Source organism: Cryptomeria japonica, chromosome 5, assembly GCF_030272615.1.
Source record: "Cryptomeria japonica chromosome 5, Sugi_1.0, whole genome shotgun sequence".
Taxonomy (NCBI): Eukaryota; Viridiplantae; Streptophyta; class Pinopsida; order Cupressales; family Cupressaceae; genus Cryptomeria; species Cryptomeria japonica.
This window is the reverse complement of record NC_081409.1, coordinates 89,931,995-89,948,115: the sequence shown is the minus strand read 5'-3', so window position 1 is coordinate 89,948,115 and position 16,121 is coordinate 89,931,995.

Below are 16,121 nucleotides of genomic sequence, written 5' to 3'. Positions count from 1 at the left end.
GAAAATCATATCAGACAGAGATGCTAGATTCACTTCAAGGTTTTGGACCACTCTTCAATCAGCTCTAGGAACTCAACTAAATTTTAGCACCACATACCGTCCTGAAACCGACGGTCAGAAAGAAAGGACAAATCAGATTATGGAAGACTTGCTTTGCATGTATTGCATGGACCAACAGAGGAAATGGGAAGAGTACCTACCTTTGGTAGATTTTGCTTACAATAATACATATCAAACATCTTTGGGAATGGCACCTTTTGAAGCTTTGTATGGTAGACCATGTCGAACACCTTTGAGTTGGGATAGTCTTGAAGATAGAGTAATTGTTGGGCCAGATATGTTGAAAGAAATGGAAAGGAAAACTAAGGAAATTAGGCAAAGATTGAAGGAAGCCTCAGATAGGCAGAAAAGTTATGCAGACAAAAACAGAACACCAAGGGAGTTTGAGGTGGGAGAGAAAGTCTTCCTAAGGGTTAGGCCACACAAGAGTTCCATAAGATTTGGGAAAAAGACTAAGCTTGCACCTCGTTATGTCGGACCTTTTGAAATATTGAGAAGAATTAATCCAAGTGCATACCGGTTGGCCTTACCTCCCTAATTGAGCCGAATACATGATGTCTTCCATGTATCTCTTCTTAAAAAGTATGTACCTGATGAGAAACACATTTTGAATTGGGATGCTTTACAGGTCCAAGAAATGGGAGGAATAATGATAGAGCCATTTAGAATCTTGGAGAGGCACCAGTGCCAGTTGCGCAACAGAGAGGTTGATCAATGCAAAGTGCAATGGGACCAGTATGATGAAAAGAATGCCACATGGGAGGACACTAAGGAGATGCAGCAGTTGTTTCCTTTTTTGTTTTAAACATGAACTATAAACTCTTTTGAATGCATTTAATAAGTGCATCGGGATGATGCACAAATTAAGGGGGGGAGGATGTCACAACCCTCCTTTACCACCTTTGCATTAAAATACAAACTCTATTATATTTCTTTTGGATAAACTATTGAATGAATATTATAAAGGAATAAAAATAATAAATCACACACACACATGGAAAATATACTTTTTTTTAAAAAAAATGTTTATTTAAACTCCTCACCCAAATTATGGCACATGTTGTAGGAGGAATAAGAAGCTTCTAGAGGCTTCTCCACCACCTTGCATGTAACTCCTCCCACTAAGTCTAATCAATTTGCATGAAGGCCAAATTTGGAGAGAATCTCTATTTTTTTTTATTAAAAATTAGGTAGTGGAATTTGGAATTTTTTTTCTTATAAAAGATGTACAAGTTTTCAAAAAGAGGTGTTGGCTATTCCATAAGAAATTCTTCAAGTAAAATTTTCCTTTGTAGTCAATTTTCATTTTTCAGCTAAGATTTTTGTTTGGGAGGACTTCTCTTCAAGTTTGGAGGATCAAGGAAGATTCATAGAGGATTCCACACCATTTTCAAGCACCTAGGTTCTTTTCAATTTAGTTTTTCATACATCTGATTCTTGCTATAAATTAGATTAGATTAAATTTGTTTAAGAAATTAGATCCATTAGTTTCAAACTTTGATTGAATTGTTTAAGAAATTAGAATCATTTGTTTCAAAATTTGATGAGAATTAGATTCATTTGTTTTCAGATTCTTGATAAGAATTAGATCCATTAGTTTCAAATTTTGATAAGAATTAGATTCATTGTTTAAGAAGTTAGATCCAGATTAAATTGTTTTTTTTTCTTATTAAGTTTTAGATTTATTCTTGCTGAAGTAGAACCATCTTTATTTTCTCTAGAATCATCTCTCTGGTTATTGTTATCTGAATCTCATCCTCTAAAGAGATTTCGTTGTGATTATTTCCTCTGTATCTGGTTATATAAATTCTCTGTAAAAAAAAAAGAAATTATTTGAAAGTAAGGATAGATTTCACTGTGATTATTCTAAATTTCTCTCTGAAATTATTTAATGATTATTCTTTTTATCTCTATGAATATTTTCTCTATGACCATTCTAAACTCCCTCCTTGTGATTATTTTTTTGAATCTCTCTATGAATTGAACAAAGAGCTCACTGTAAATATTAGTTGAACAAATCCTCCTGAACTCTGGGAATGAATCCTGGAAATAAACAATTTTCCTGAGAAGTCTGGGAAATAACTCCCTCCCTGTGATGGCTGGATAAATCTCTCTCCCTCTCTCTCTGTAAATGATAAACTCCTATTTTCTGTAAAGAGAAAAAAAATCAATAAAAAAAAAGAAAAAAAAAACACAATTATTTGCTCATCTATTTTGTTCTTACCTTCTTAAATAAAATCTCTTTTGTAAGGAAATATACTGCATTTATTTCCGCATTCGGCACAGTCCCTGAAAATACCAGAAAGTACGCAGGGCAGCGGTATCGAAACTGTCGGGGTTAGTGGTACCCCCCACTACCCTGCGGTCACTGTAAGTGGCCGCAGGGGAGTGGAGGGGACCACGTGGCCCCCTCAACCCCTACGGGCCTGCACATGCAGGACCGCAGGGAGTGATGGGACCCGTGGTCCCCACCCCCTAATTTCTATAAATAAAACAAAGTTCGCTTATAAGAATTTCGATGGAAATTTTAATCGTTTAAGTTATTTTTTTTTTGTGTATCGTTTAAATTAAATTTAAGTTAATTTTTTTATATATATTTGTTTAGTTAAATTAATTTTCCTTAAAATTAGCAAGAGTTTGAATTCAATGTATTGTTTCAATTCCTTAGAGAATTATTGGATTATTTGATCCATGATTTTGGAAATAAGTAAGTCTCATTATTATTTCAATTGGGCCCCAAAGAAAAAAAATAAAAATAAAATTTTTTAAGCTAATCACTCATGAGAAATTTGTAACCTTATAATTAATTAGTCTCGTGATGAGAGAAAACATTTCTGCATTTTGTATGTAAATGACGTTACTTTTGCATTGCATTATTATTATTTCGTATTCCTTATTTTCATGCAATTACTCATAAGTTCACAATTATCATTACCATGCCAATACATGTATTAATTCATTTAATTGTAGAATAATGATATTTCTCGTTTTCAAATAGTATTTAAAGTTTAAATTATGTACATCCATTTCATAATTTTATTTTCAAGCATGATGTTAGTTTAGAAAACTAAACAAAGGAAGTTGGAAAATCAAAACTAGCAGCGTTCGGTATATACGGTGCCTCTGGGTCACGCTTACGGGTAATGCCATCGTGTTGAACTACTGCACTTAACGCCTAATAAAGCTGCATTAACGACGTTTGTGGCATCGTCCCTATAAATCGTCAGGGAGTAATAAGGGACATTTGGAAGTTAAAATCCAAGGGGCGGGTAATCCCCCTTGGATCGATAATTTAATAAGATAACTTTTAAATGATTTTCACATCCGTTGAGATACACCATAGTAAACCCCTTTTTAAGGATGGTCAAGTTAAATGCTCTCATGAAATTTATTTTCTTTATTTATTTTTTTACATCTTGAAGGGATATTGGTGATTTGCAATTGTGTGACGCTCATGATAAGTATTAGGGTCTAGTTATTTTTTTTTAGACCACAAGCAATAGGCCATCTTGAACCTTCGCTTAAGCGCTCCCATCGTGGGTAGCAACTGTAGAGAAACTGTCTGGGACACTGACCCTAGAAAGGGTTGCGTAACCACAAATCAGTTTACATCAAACCATAGATTAGAAAATAGAACTACATATTTTACGCCTTGATCCCTTGCCGAAGCGGGTATGTAGGCAGTCTTGGGACGGAGTTGTCCCTTGTACTCAGGCGTTCGTGGGTGGGGTCTAGGCTTGGTTGAGTAAGAATCCTAATTGAAAGATAAGATAATCAAATTTAATTCAATGCATACTCGAAAGGAATCCCGTATGGATTCACTTGACTTCCCGAGGCTTTAAGCCAAATTCCGAGGCGGAATTCAAGCTTGTATTATTTTTAATTACTCCTAAGGATGGTGACCTCGGTGCATTCTTGCTAGAAGAGTGTAGTACTTAGTGAGTGGCTCAGGACCCGAATGGTCCTGATGAGTCTAAGTCTCTGGCCAGAGCATCTCCTATCCCGTTTGGATGGATGCCTACCCCGTATGGGTAGATGCTTGTCCCGTATTGGATAGATGGAATTTTATGTCCCGTATGGACAATTGCCTAACCCGTATGGTTAGAAGCTCATCCCGGATGGATGAATGCCTAATCGTAATTGGATGGATGCCCAAAGTATGCAATTGAATAAAACATAAGGAAAAATAATAATAATAATATTCAATTTTGTTGAATCAATTTTGGTGGGTTATTACATTGTAAACTAGTATGTTGTATGGTGAAAACAAATCTTTGATAATGGATACCATTTTGATAGTTTTTGTTGATTCGATGTCAGATCCTGCTTCTACTTTCTATATTTGTTCATAGACTATGCCTCCTTGGGGAGAAATAATGGTATCCTGAGATGATTTTATTCATTTTTGAAATAGTGGATCTTGAATATGAGCTACTGCTGTAGATATGGCCTTCTTGTGGCTTAGAATCTTTTCCTAATGTAACTTCTGTTCTTGACGTTCCCATGCCTTGCGGATTGTTTTTGCTGACTAAAATAGTGCTTCCTGCTAGGATTCTTATTTTTGCTTCTTCTTTACTTTCCATTGAGGTTTCGCAGTTATGCGGGGTGGCTTTCTTAATAGGAAAGTGAGCTTACAACCCAATCTTGTTTTCTCTCTACTGGGTTGTGAAGGAAGATCTATGGGTTCAATGACTCCTTCTTTGCGTTTCCTAATAGGTCCTTTACCATCATATCCCATTTGCTGCATGATTAAGTATCTTTTTCCATATAGGTGTGTTGGTAGAACAATGTCTAGAGCAGCTGCTCTGTTATCTTCTTCCTCATCTTTGTATAACCAGCTAAGAATATCCTTATCTTCTGACTCATGTGCTAGAGTGCCCAATTGGATGAAGGTACCATCAAATTTGGTGATGGGCTGAGTGACCAGATGTGTTGATGTAGTAGGCAATCCATGAGATCTGGGTGATGTCAGTAATTTGGCCAAACATAGGGGTTCTAAAGAGTATTCTCCCATACCTTGGTCTTTGATTTGCATTTGCTGCTTGAAATCTTCAGATAATGATTTGGGCTTTGCTGATTTTAGATCTGATGTTGAGGATCTCTGCTTTTCTCTATTATGAGAAACTAAACTATCCTGGGCTACCCCCATTGCTTTGCAATGTTGAAATGGATTGTGATCAACAGATATGGAGATTTCTTGTCCATCATAAGGAAATTTGACACACTGGTGATATGTAGAAGGCACTGCTTGCATTTCATGTATCTAGGGTCACCCTAACAAAATATTGTAGGTGAGATCTATGTCTAAGACCTAACACATAGTATCCTTTTGCACTGGTCCTACTTGAATGGGTAACATCACGATTCCTTTAGAGGACCTTTCCTCATCATCATATGCCTTTATGGTAATCTTCTTACGGGGATCAATAGACTCTTCTAAGAAGCCTAGTGCACGGATAAGCTTTAAAGTACATATATTAAGTCCAGCTCCTCCCTCTATTAAGACTCTTTTTACTCGGTGTTTGTAAATGATGACTTCGATATGGAGAGGAGTGTTATGTGGATGACTCAAGGAAACATTGTCATGCTCTGAGAAGGTGAGGTTATGAGGTCCTGTCATATGGGCGACCATGGCTTGAAATCTCTCCGTATCCAGATTTTGAGGTACATTGGTTTCCAATAGCGCTTGTTCCAATATGTCTTTGTGTTTCGATGATAGTTTCAGCAATTCTAGTATAGATATCTAAGCTAGTGTTTTGCGTAGTTGGCTAACCAAGTCATATGGATCTTTGGTGTAGTAGTTGTAGGCGCAGTATGTCCTTTTAAGACATATTTATGAGTTCGGATTGTCACATTGATAGATTCATGATCACGTTGATCTCGGATGGTGATGACATTTACTTGATGATCTTCAGCTGATATGTGATTTATGGTGTTGTTGTAGATATGGTTGATACAATCTTCGCATGTATCGTTCGAGGTTGAAGCTCCATCTTTGTTGTAATTTAGAAGAGGATTTTTAAAGGCTCTGTGATCATCATTTGTTTTGAGACCATCTACCGTTAAGTCACCTTGATCAATCATGTCTTGCATAATGTTTTTCAATCTCATACAATCGTTTGTTCGATGACCCTTGTTACGATGGAAATCACAATAGTGTGAATCATTCCACCAAGGTGGTTTGATTTGGGGTTCATAGTTGCTGATTGCAGGCAAGGAGAGAATTTTGTTTGCCAGAAGTTCTCTGAATGCTGATTCTAGTGATTGCCCGAGTGGTGTGAAGACTCTCTTTTGGAAATTGTTCGTGTTGTCGCGTGAATTGTTATTAGGTCCTGGATTCATGTTTTTTCTTTGAGTATCATTGGTGTTGTTTGGGTTGAGTTGTCCTTGATTGGTGTTTGGTGCATATGTGTTAGCATTTGGATTAGCACTTTTAGGATTTTTCATAGCTTGAGGATTTTCGGATAATGCAAGCACTAGTTGCTTAGATTTGGGATCATGTGATCCATTGTTACCTTTGTTTTTGTTTCGAGTCCAGAACCGAGATTTGTCCAAGTTGTTGTTGTTCTGGTTATTGTAGTTTGATGAGTTTGTTCCTTCTTTGAAGAATTTGAGTGTTCCCTTTTTGACACACGCTTCCTCTACTTGAATGTCGTTTTCAATCAATTTAGCAAAAGATGGTATGCATTGGAGTTTTAGCCTATAACTCATTTCACCATTCAAGTTGTCGATGAAGATTTCCATTTTCTCCTTTTCGGGAATATCTTGAGGATATCATGATACCATACATCACCAGCATTGAAGGAATATCATGAATGTTTCGTTGTTCTTTTGTTTTGTGTTGCAGAAGTCTAGCATGGTTATGGCGTGTTGGATGTTATAGGAGTATTGTCTTATGAACTTGTTAACCAATTCATCAAATGATCTAACAGGTGGTGTAATTTTGGATAACCATTCCATTGTTTTCCCTCCCAAGCTTCTTGGGAATAACCTCATCAGATAGGTGTCATCATGAGAAAACTCAAGACTCATGGTACAGAATTCTCTGACATGATCATGGGGATCACTTTTTCCATCGTATTTGTCAAATTTAGGCACATCTGAGTTTGGAGGAAAAGGGATCATGTGTAGTCTCCTGTCAAAAGGATAAGGACATATTTCGTTTAAAGAGTATCGTACTGTTGTCCCTTGTTGCATGTCCTGCATTTGTCTTTGCAACATTTGCATTTGTTGAGTAAGGGCAGCCAAAGGTACATTGTTTTGCCGAGGGAATAGTTCTTCCTATGTACTGATCCTAGGTTGAAACAGTGTTTGGAATAGTATGTTTTGCTCGGGAAGGTATTGTCTTGGTGTATGTTGCTTTGGTATGTTTTGATCCGGGATGTTTTGCATTGGTGTATGTTGTTCTCATATGTTCTGATCCAGGATATTTTGTTCAGGGTCGCGGATTTCCCTTTCTCGTTGTTGTTTTTTATATTCGTAATGTTGAGGGTGTGTCCTAAACATGTCTGCGTCAAGGTTTTCAGGGAGTTTTACTCCTTTACTTGTGAGCATGAGCAAATATTTTTCTTTGTCATTTTCCATGAGCCTTTCTAAAAGCTTTTGGAATGAAGCGCTTTCCTGACATTCCTAAAGAAGCTCTTCAAAAATTTCAGTCTCCTCTAGGTGTGGACCTTCAAAAAGATTTGACAACCTTCGATTCATACTAGACTCTACATGTGTCTCGCTTTGTTGGTTTTGTTGAGAGCGAGTAACATGCATTTTAGTAGAAACTTTCAGTGACGAAGGGGACAAAATCCTCGTTGATATGTTGCTCGGGGGTTGGAGGTTCTGGCCGGGGTGCGTTATAATTGATACACTCGTCGGGTAAGAATGTCGGATTGATCCTTCCTCCACGGTTTATGATTTGATTAAAAGCAGACTTTTGACAATATGCCCTAGTCTTTAAAGGCTCTTTGTCAAATTCATTGGATTTCTTTTGGATATAATGTTTGGCGTGATGAAGGAATACTCGATGAGATTTGAAGAGTTGACGATTGATGTATAAAAACTTATTTCTCTTGATGAATTTGGAAAAACTAGGTTGTTGTTTCTTCAAAGTGATGTTACGATAAAGGTTCTTTCTTCTCAAATTATGGGGATTAGTCATGCATGAGTGATCAATGGTTTCCTTTAATTTGTTTGGATTCAGTTGATCTTGTTTTAAAAATTTCAAGCCTTACTCTATCAAAATGAAGGTTTAGATGCCCCATTCACGACAAAGCGCACCAAATCATATGGATAAAAGTCTCTCGATATGGAGACTTGATTTGACAACCTGAAATTGTTAAACAAGTGTTTTTGAGATGAAATCTATAAGATGGTAAAGGATTCTGTTGATACTTATGATGAGGTTTCCGGATTATGATAAGATAGATATGTTTTACCATGCGATCAGTTTCGGATTGTTTTTACAACGTTTGTTTTGACACAAACTTAGCTCAAGAAATAGCTTTTAAAGGTTTGTTTTTGCTACTTCGCTTTGATAGGAATTGATGCTGATGAAAAGAGGCTTCTGCAAATATTTTCAAAAATTTTAAAATTTTTCATTGTTTTGCCCCCTGTCTATATGTTTTTGGTCATGCGCTAAAATAGGGACGAAATGCGCTACCAAAATTACTCCACGCACTAAAAGAATGACCACAAGTGCTAGGCTGCTCTCAGACACGCGCTAAAAGTTTTGACTGTTCAAAAAATATTTTCTGCCTGTTTGAAAAGTTATGCACTAATTTGGGTCTGAGATGCGCTGACTGTTAAACCTGATGTGCTAATGTTTGGTTTCTACACGTTAAGCTGATGATTCAAAGCACTACACTGTTTCTTTGATGCGCTAAATGTTTTAACACTATTTTGGTCTTGGGATAAAACGCGACTGTTTGGAACAGATGCGCTAACTGGATGGTTTGATGCACTGACAGAAATACCCTACGCGCTAAGGAGTTGTCCCCACGCACTAATCTGCCCTATTTTTTCCCTTGGTTGGTTTTTCTACAATGTTTGGCTTTGATTATGAGTTTTTCAATTTAGATGGATGATTTTCTGAAGTAATAAATGTAAGCACAACACAAAAAGTACAACCATTTTGCCTAATCTAACAAAAAGTGTATGTTCTGCGAGGATGTGTTCAAATCCCCAATGTTTTAACAGGTTTGGATACGAATAATACACTTCAGAAAGACTCTTTATTCAAAGGTCATAAATAACATCATAGCCCACTAGTCTCAATACTCCATCAGCTCAAACAGCCATGTCACCCCCTAAAGGGTGCCCATTTTTTTGCCTTTTGCCAAAAATTAACCCAAAGTGAATTGCTTCACAGTTGAGTAGTTATCTTGGGAGATATATGGTGAGTAATCTTAGGGGCGAATTCTTCTCCACCCTTACACTATGATGTTATAAATGTCTGGTAACTGACTCAGTTCAAAGTTTCTATTTCTATGGCTCGTAATCAGGCTTCCTGTTCAGCCGTCAGTGATAAACTCCCTCAAGAGGCTTCCCAACCTTTAGAACAAAGGCTTTATGTATCTCAAGGATACTAGGAGAAGGCTAATCGCTGTGCGCAACCGTTGAAAAGGACTTTCATCACTTTTCACTTTTGATTATAGTGGGTTGAAATACTTGGCATCAAAGTCATTCCCCACTTAAGTCATTCCCTTCACATTGACCATAAATGGCTTTAAGAGTTGATTTCAACTTCTTGGGAAGGCAGGCCTGCTAAAGGATGTAAATGCTTGAAGGAAAGAAAGTTTTTTAAGAGGTCTGGTTTTTTGATCACCCAGTTAAGGGGATAGCATATACCTTCCTCTTTCAATACAAGGCAATCAAATTTCTTTTTAAGCCTTCAATTCAGTGATTTGCTAACCTTTACTTGGAGATGTTGCTCCAAGAAAAGCATGGTGTTCCTTTTAGTTTCTCAAAGCAATGATTATTTAATCTAGTGAAAGAATCTGGTCAACAAAGCAAAATTATCGATGTGGTAACAAAAGAAAATCGAAAAAAGGGGAATAACTTCCCTCTTTTGATTTTGAACAAAACTTTGTAAATGAGGTTCTTTCCTTTGCAAAATTTTAAAATGAATCCTTTTATACACCAAAGGATGGTGAGGTTCTTTTTAGAGCTATGTTTGCGAAAAAAAAGTTTGTGGTGTTCTTTTTAGAGCCTAAAATAAAGGTTTTCTCCTATGAAAGCAAGAAAATTTCTGATAGTGGTTCTTTTTATAGCTTAAAAACAAGGTGAGTTCAATTTTAGGAAATGAAAATCAAATTTTAAACTAACATAGGTAAGTTAGTAAAAATCTAACTATCTTGATCCTAAGACGAAGCTCCCATCTGCAATAAAGTTGTTAGAAACCTACAAAATAACCAGTGAAAAGATGTTAGGTATCTCGGTGGACTTCAACAAGTCTAATTTCTAACTTTCGGTTACAATTTTTGTTTTTCTTATTTCTGTCTGTGATGCGTTACAGAACAAACTGTACGCACTACAAAATCAAAGTAATGCGCTAAGATAAATCAGTGATGTGCTATACTATCTTCGAGACGCGCTACTCTGTGTTCCAGAGACACTGCTCTATTTTTCTCCCGCGCCGAAACCTACAAGAAAAATTAGTATGCTGATGCGCTAATAAACAGACTTGATGCGCTAGATGATGGACTCAACGTGCTGAACAATGAACCGAATGCGCTAGGCTGTTAACTAGATGCGCTAAACAGTTAACTCAACGCGCTAATTCATTTTTTTCGCGTACCTGTAAAAGGGGTTAGATAAAAAAAATGATTTGATATATGGGGCGATGCCCCACGGTGGGCGCCAGAAATGTATGCGGGAAAAGCGGGTCGATAGAACTCAAAATGTGAAAAACGAAGCTCCAAGGAGCCTTGCTCACACACCCACAAGACTTCTTGGTGCAAGTTATGGAGTTATCAAGCATAACTTAGCTTCCCAAGGATGGTTCCATGGTTCTCTATCTTGCACGGTCCCTCAAACCAATGTTTTTGCTCTCAGATCACTAAGCAAAATGGTTTAGGGATGGCAAATGCAAGAACGAGGGATGCTTTTTTTGATTTTAATATGAGATGCATCCTAAGCTATGCATGATTCTAGAAATGCAATAAACTAATTATAAGATGACAAGGTTAGTAAACAAACTATCCTAGCATGCTATATTAGTTAATGATTTAAGCTAATGATAATAGAAATACTCTAAAATGCATATTAGATTAATTTCTATTTTAAAGAGAGGCTAAACGATGAGCATATATGAAATGAAAGCTTGAACGTATTTAAGCATAAGTATGATACTATAAACTTGGATGATCTTAAAATGGAGGGATGAAAGCTCTATTTATAGCAAAAAGAGGGCAATGGATGGCCAGGATTGAAAGATTCAATCAAGGGTTGAGTTTGAAAGTTGGGAATCCATGTTTACAATTGGCACCAATGAAATGGTGACAAATGTCAACATAAGACTAGTTGAAAGAAGGGGTTGGAGACATTAAATGCCTGAGAAGACTTCATGGTTATCTTAGGGGGTAAGGGTCAAGCTTAAGTTAAGATTACCTATTGGATTAAGCTTTTATCAAAGGATAAACCCTTGTGCAAATAATTAAGGGATAACCATGGTCAAAGCAATGAATGCTTGAGGAGACCCTTGGGTTGGATGGAGGTTAAGTTAGGCAAAAAGTCTCTAACCATGTAAGAGGGTTGAGTTAACCATTAATGGTTTGTAAGAGAAAGCTGTTGAAGACTTGGAGCCTTTAATGGTTATTGAAGACTTTAAGGGTTTGAGAAGTGACTTCCCTTTGTTTAGGGATGTGACAAAGTTTAGAAGATGGGTTAGGTTAATTTAGAAGTGATTAGAAGAGTCTAGAAGGGGGGTTAGGAATAGGGTTTATGAAGCAAGTGGGAGATGTAGGATTTTGCAAGTGGATGGAGGGATAATAGGATTTTAATTGAATAAAATGAATTTCATTCAATTTGGTTGCAATTGGGGAAATCAAATAAATTAGATTTATTCAATTTAGGATAAACTATTTAATTAAATTTGAATTTAATTAAAAGTGGATAGAAGGGATTTAATTGAATAAAATGATTTATTCATTAAATGGTAAAAAGAAGTCTAGTGAATTTAATTTAAATAAATTGAGTAATTTACTTAATTTAAATAGAAGAATGTGGGTGATTCAATTAAATTAGATTTAATTAAATAGAGAAATGAACATAAAATATTCATTTAGGAATATGGTCATTTTTATACGTCTACACTATACTATGTTACCGAGCAAAGAACCTAGTCGGTAAACCCTAAGGTTATCACTATCGGTTAATAAAGGCAGAATGTCTACCGAGTGAAGTTTAGTATTTATCAAGTTGCAACCGAGTAATAACAAAATGTATTGAATGAATAAAAGCATTATTTAATGAAGGAAGCTGATGAACTGGCTATGATTAAATGATTGGTATGTCGTGAATGAAGTTTGTTAAAGAATCTATGGCAAAGGATAATCGGCAGGAAGATCTACAGTTCAGATTGAACCGCAATACCCTAGCACAAGCTCCAAGAAATGTATGCAAGTTTCAAGGCGGGGTAAAACGTTTTCAGATCTAAGGATACATTGAACCTGGTCAAAGTTTGAAGATCTAATGGCTATGATTGATCATGGGAAATGTGATCAAGGAGATTAAGCGGTTGGTGAATTGTTTATAAATAGGGAACTGTTGATAAATAATGTATGTGGGCAAGTGTATGCACAGGGATGCTACATAGGGATTACCATGCACAGAAGCTTGAAGACCTATTTTGAATAACAGAGTATAGAGCCCAGCAAATGGACAAGATTAGTTCTATGTCTATATTGTATTGAGCAAATAAGAATCTGCTTTAGCATTTTAGATGTGAAGTTGCAGATAGATTTTTATTACTGTTATTTTGAGAAGTGACAAAAAATCTCTTAACCGAGTGGACTTAACAGTCTTATTTGTAAAACCCTCTAGTAAGGTGACATTCTGATTGAGTATTTGAAATCCTTTAACAAGGTCACTTTTAACAAGGTGAAGATCCTAACAGATCTGAGGGAAATCTCTTAACCGAGTCACATCTAGCAATGTGTTTGTAATCTTTAACAGGATTTTCTTTTAACCAAGCATACTCCAGAAGAGTATATTTCTTAGTTGGTCCGAAATCCCGCAGTAGTTTTTCCCTATTTGGGTTTCCACATTAAATCTGGTGTTATGAGTATTATGATGTTTATATGCTTTTGAGTTTGCATGTTTAGCAGTTTTGGTTATATTACTGAAGTATATGTTACCGAGGTTGAATCTGATGTTTTTATGGAAAAATAAGTTTGTATGATTCACCCCCCCCCCCCTCTCATCTTATTAGCTTGGCATCTATACATATCTTTAAGTATCAAAACTATCAGTTTTGAATGTTGCTATAGTCATCAAGTGTCTCCTCCTATTTAAAGCATATGCCACTCTATTTTCCTTCCACTTAATATATTCAGTTTCAAAATCATATTCACTTAGAAACTCTAACCACCTTCTTTGTCTAGAATTTAAGTGGGGTTGGGTAAAGATGTACTTTAGTCCTTGGTTATCCGACTTTAACTCAAAGGGCTTCCCTAGTAAGAAGTGTCTCCATTTCTATAGGGCATGCACAATCATTGCTAACTCTAAGTCATGGGGTGCATAATTAACTTCATGAGTCTTCAACTTCCTGGATTCATAAGCTACTACCCCTTCATCTTGGAAAAGTATTCCTCCTAAACCTTCAATAGAAGTGTCAGTTACGACTGTGAAGTGTCCATCTGGATCTGGTACTTTTAGATTGGGTGCTGAAGTTAGTTTTTCCTTCAAAATTTAAAATGCATTATCACTTTTCTCTATCCACACAAAAAATTTACCCTTCCTCTGTAATGAGGTGATGGGGTTTTCTATCTTAGAGAATCCTTCCACAAACCTTGTATAGTACCCTGCTAGCCCCATAAAGCTTCTTACCTTTGAAACATTTTTAGGGATCAGCTATTCTACTATTGCCTTTATCTTATAGAGATCAACTACTATTCCTTCCTTTGATATTATATGCCCAAGGTAGTGAATCTTTTCCTTGAAGAAGGCACATTTTGACAGTTTCCCATATAACTTATGTTCCCTCAACCTTTGCAAAACAATTTGCAGGTGTACTAAATGTTCCTCCTCATTCCTAGAGTAAATCAAGATGTTGTCCAGAAATACCAAAACAAATTTGTCCAAGTAGTCATGGAGTACACTATTCATTAGGTTCATAAATATCGCTGGGGCATTGGTTACACCAAAAGGTACTGCTGTAAATTCATAATGCCTGTATCTAGTCCTGAAAGTTGTCTTCAGAATGTCCTCCTCCTTAATTTTGAGTTGATGATATCCTGATCGGAGGTCTATCTTTGAGAAAACTATTGCTCCTTTCATTTGGTCAAAAAGTTCCTCTATTCGAGGTAAGGGATACCTATTCTTTATTGTGACCTTGTTCAACATCCTATAGTCGATGCATAGTCTTAAGGTTCCATCCTTCTTCTTAATGAATAAGACTGGTGCTCCCCATGGTGATACACTTGGCCTTATTAATCCCTTATCTAAGATTTCCTCTAATTGCATTTTGAGCTCTTGTAATTCAATTGTGTTCATTCAGTAAGGTGCCCTTGATACTTGCTCAACTCCAAGTAGGAAGTCGATAGAAAAGTTAAACTTCCTTTTAGGGGGTAAGCCGGGTAATTCATCTGGAAATACATCATTGAATTCTCGTAAGAAAGGGGCATTTTCCAAGGTTGGGGTATTTTCTTCTTCCCTTCATCAATTTCAACTATATATATTAGGCCTCCTCTACTTCTTTCCTTCTTTAATTGCATGGCTGATATGGTTTCTATATTAATGGGGTTAAACTTTCCTTGGATTTTGACCCTTTTCCCCCCATCATCCAAACATTCAACAACTTTGTTATAGAAATCTACATTAGCTTGATGATCTGTTAACCAACTCATTCCAATAACTACATCATATAACCCTAGGGGTGCCACATAGAGATCTACTCTTGTTTCAAACTCAGGAAATTGTACCCTTGCCCTCAACAAACTCTTAGTTACTTCCCTAGTTGCCTTATCCCCATATTGAACCGTCCATGATGACTCCATTTGATTAAATTTTAATGCATATTTGCTTACTAATTCAGGTGAGATGAAACATTCAGATGACCCAGTGTCAATTAGAATTGAAATCGGTTGTTCAAATAGTGTACCTGTAGTTTCCACGAGAACATTTTGGAATCTTTCTCTTCAGTTCCTAACTGTTGCATGAATCCTTTGTTGGGGCCCTTGTTGTGGTTGATTGGCCCTAATCTAACCTTTCATCCTAGGACATTCTCTAGCAAAATGGTTTCCCCCACACATAAAACATCCACCTGGAGGACCCCTCCTACCTTGATTCCTAGGGGGATCATTCCTTGTTTCATTGGCCCTAAGTGGATAAGTTATCCTATTCTATTGGTCATTCCTGTTATTATTGCCCCTGTTATTATTATTTCCATTCCTCTGATATTGATTAGGGGGTGGCCTTCTTTCGGAAGAATTATTCCTTTGACTTTTGTTGAAGTTAGTGTTCCCCTTGAATTCCTGCTTCCTTTCAAAAGAGTGGTTCCCATTATAGTTTTTCCTTGCTATTGTTAGGGTTTGAGTCTTCCTCTCTTTCCTTAGGGACTTTTCAAGTACTTTGTTCATGTTTTTGGGTCCATGCATGTCAACCTCTGCCCCTATGTTGGTATTTAGTCCCAAAATGAAATTCCTCGCTTGACCTTCTTCATCTTTCTGGTACATAGGTACATACTTAAGCAATTTGGTGAACTTATCCCAATATTGTTGGACTGATAGGGGTCCTTGTCGTAGATTATGGAATTATGTCACCTTCTCATCAAAGAACAATTGAGGGAGCCACCTTTTACGGAAGTTGTGAACAAATTGATCCCATGTGATTGTATCCCTACTATACCCATT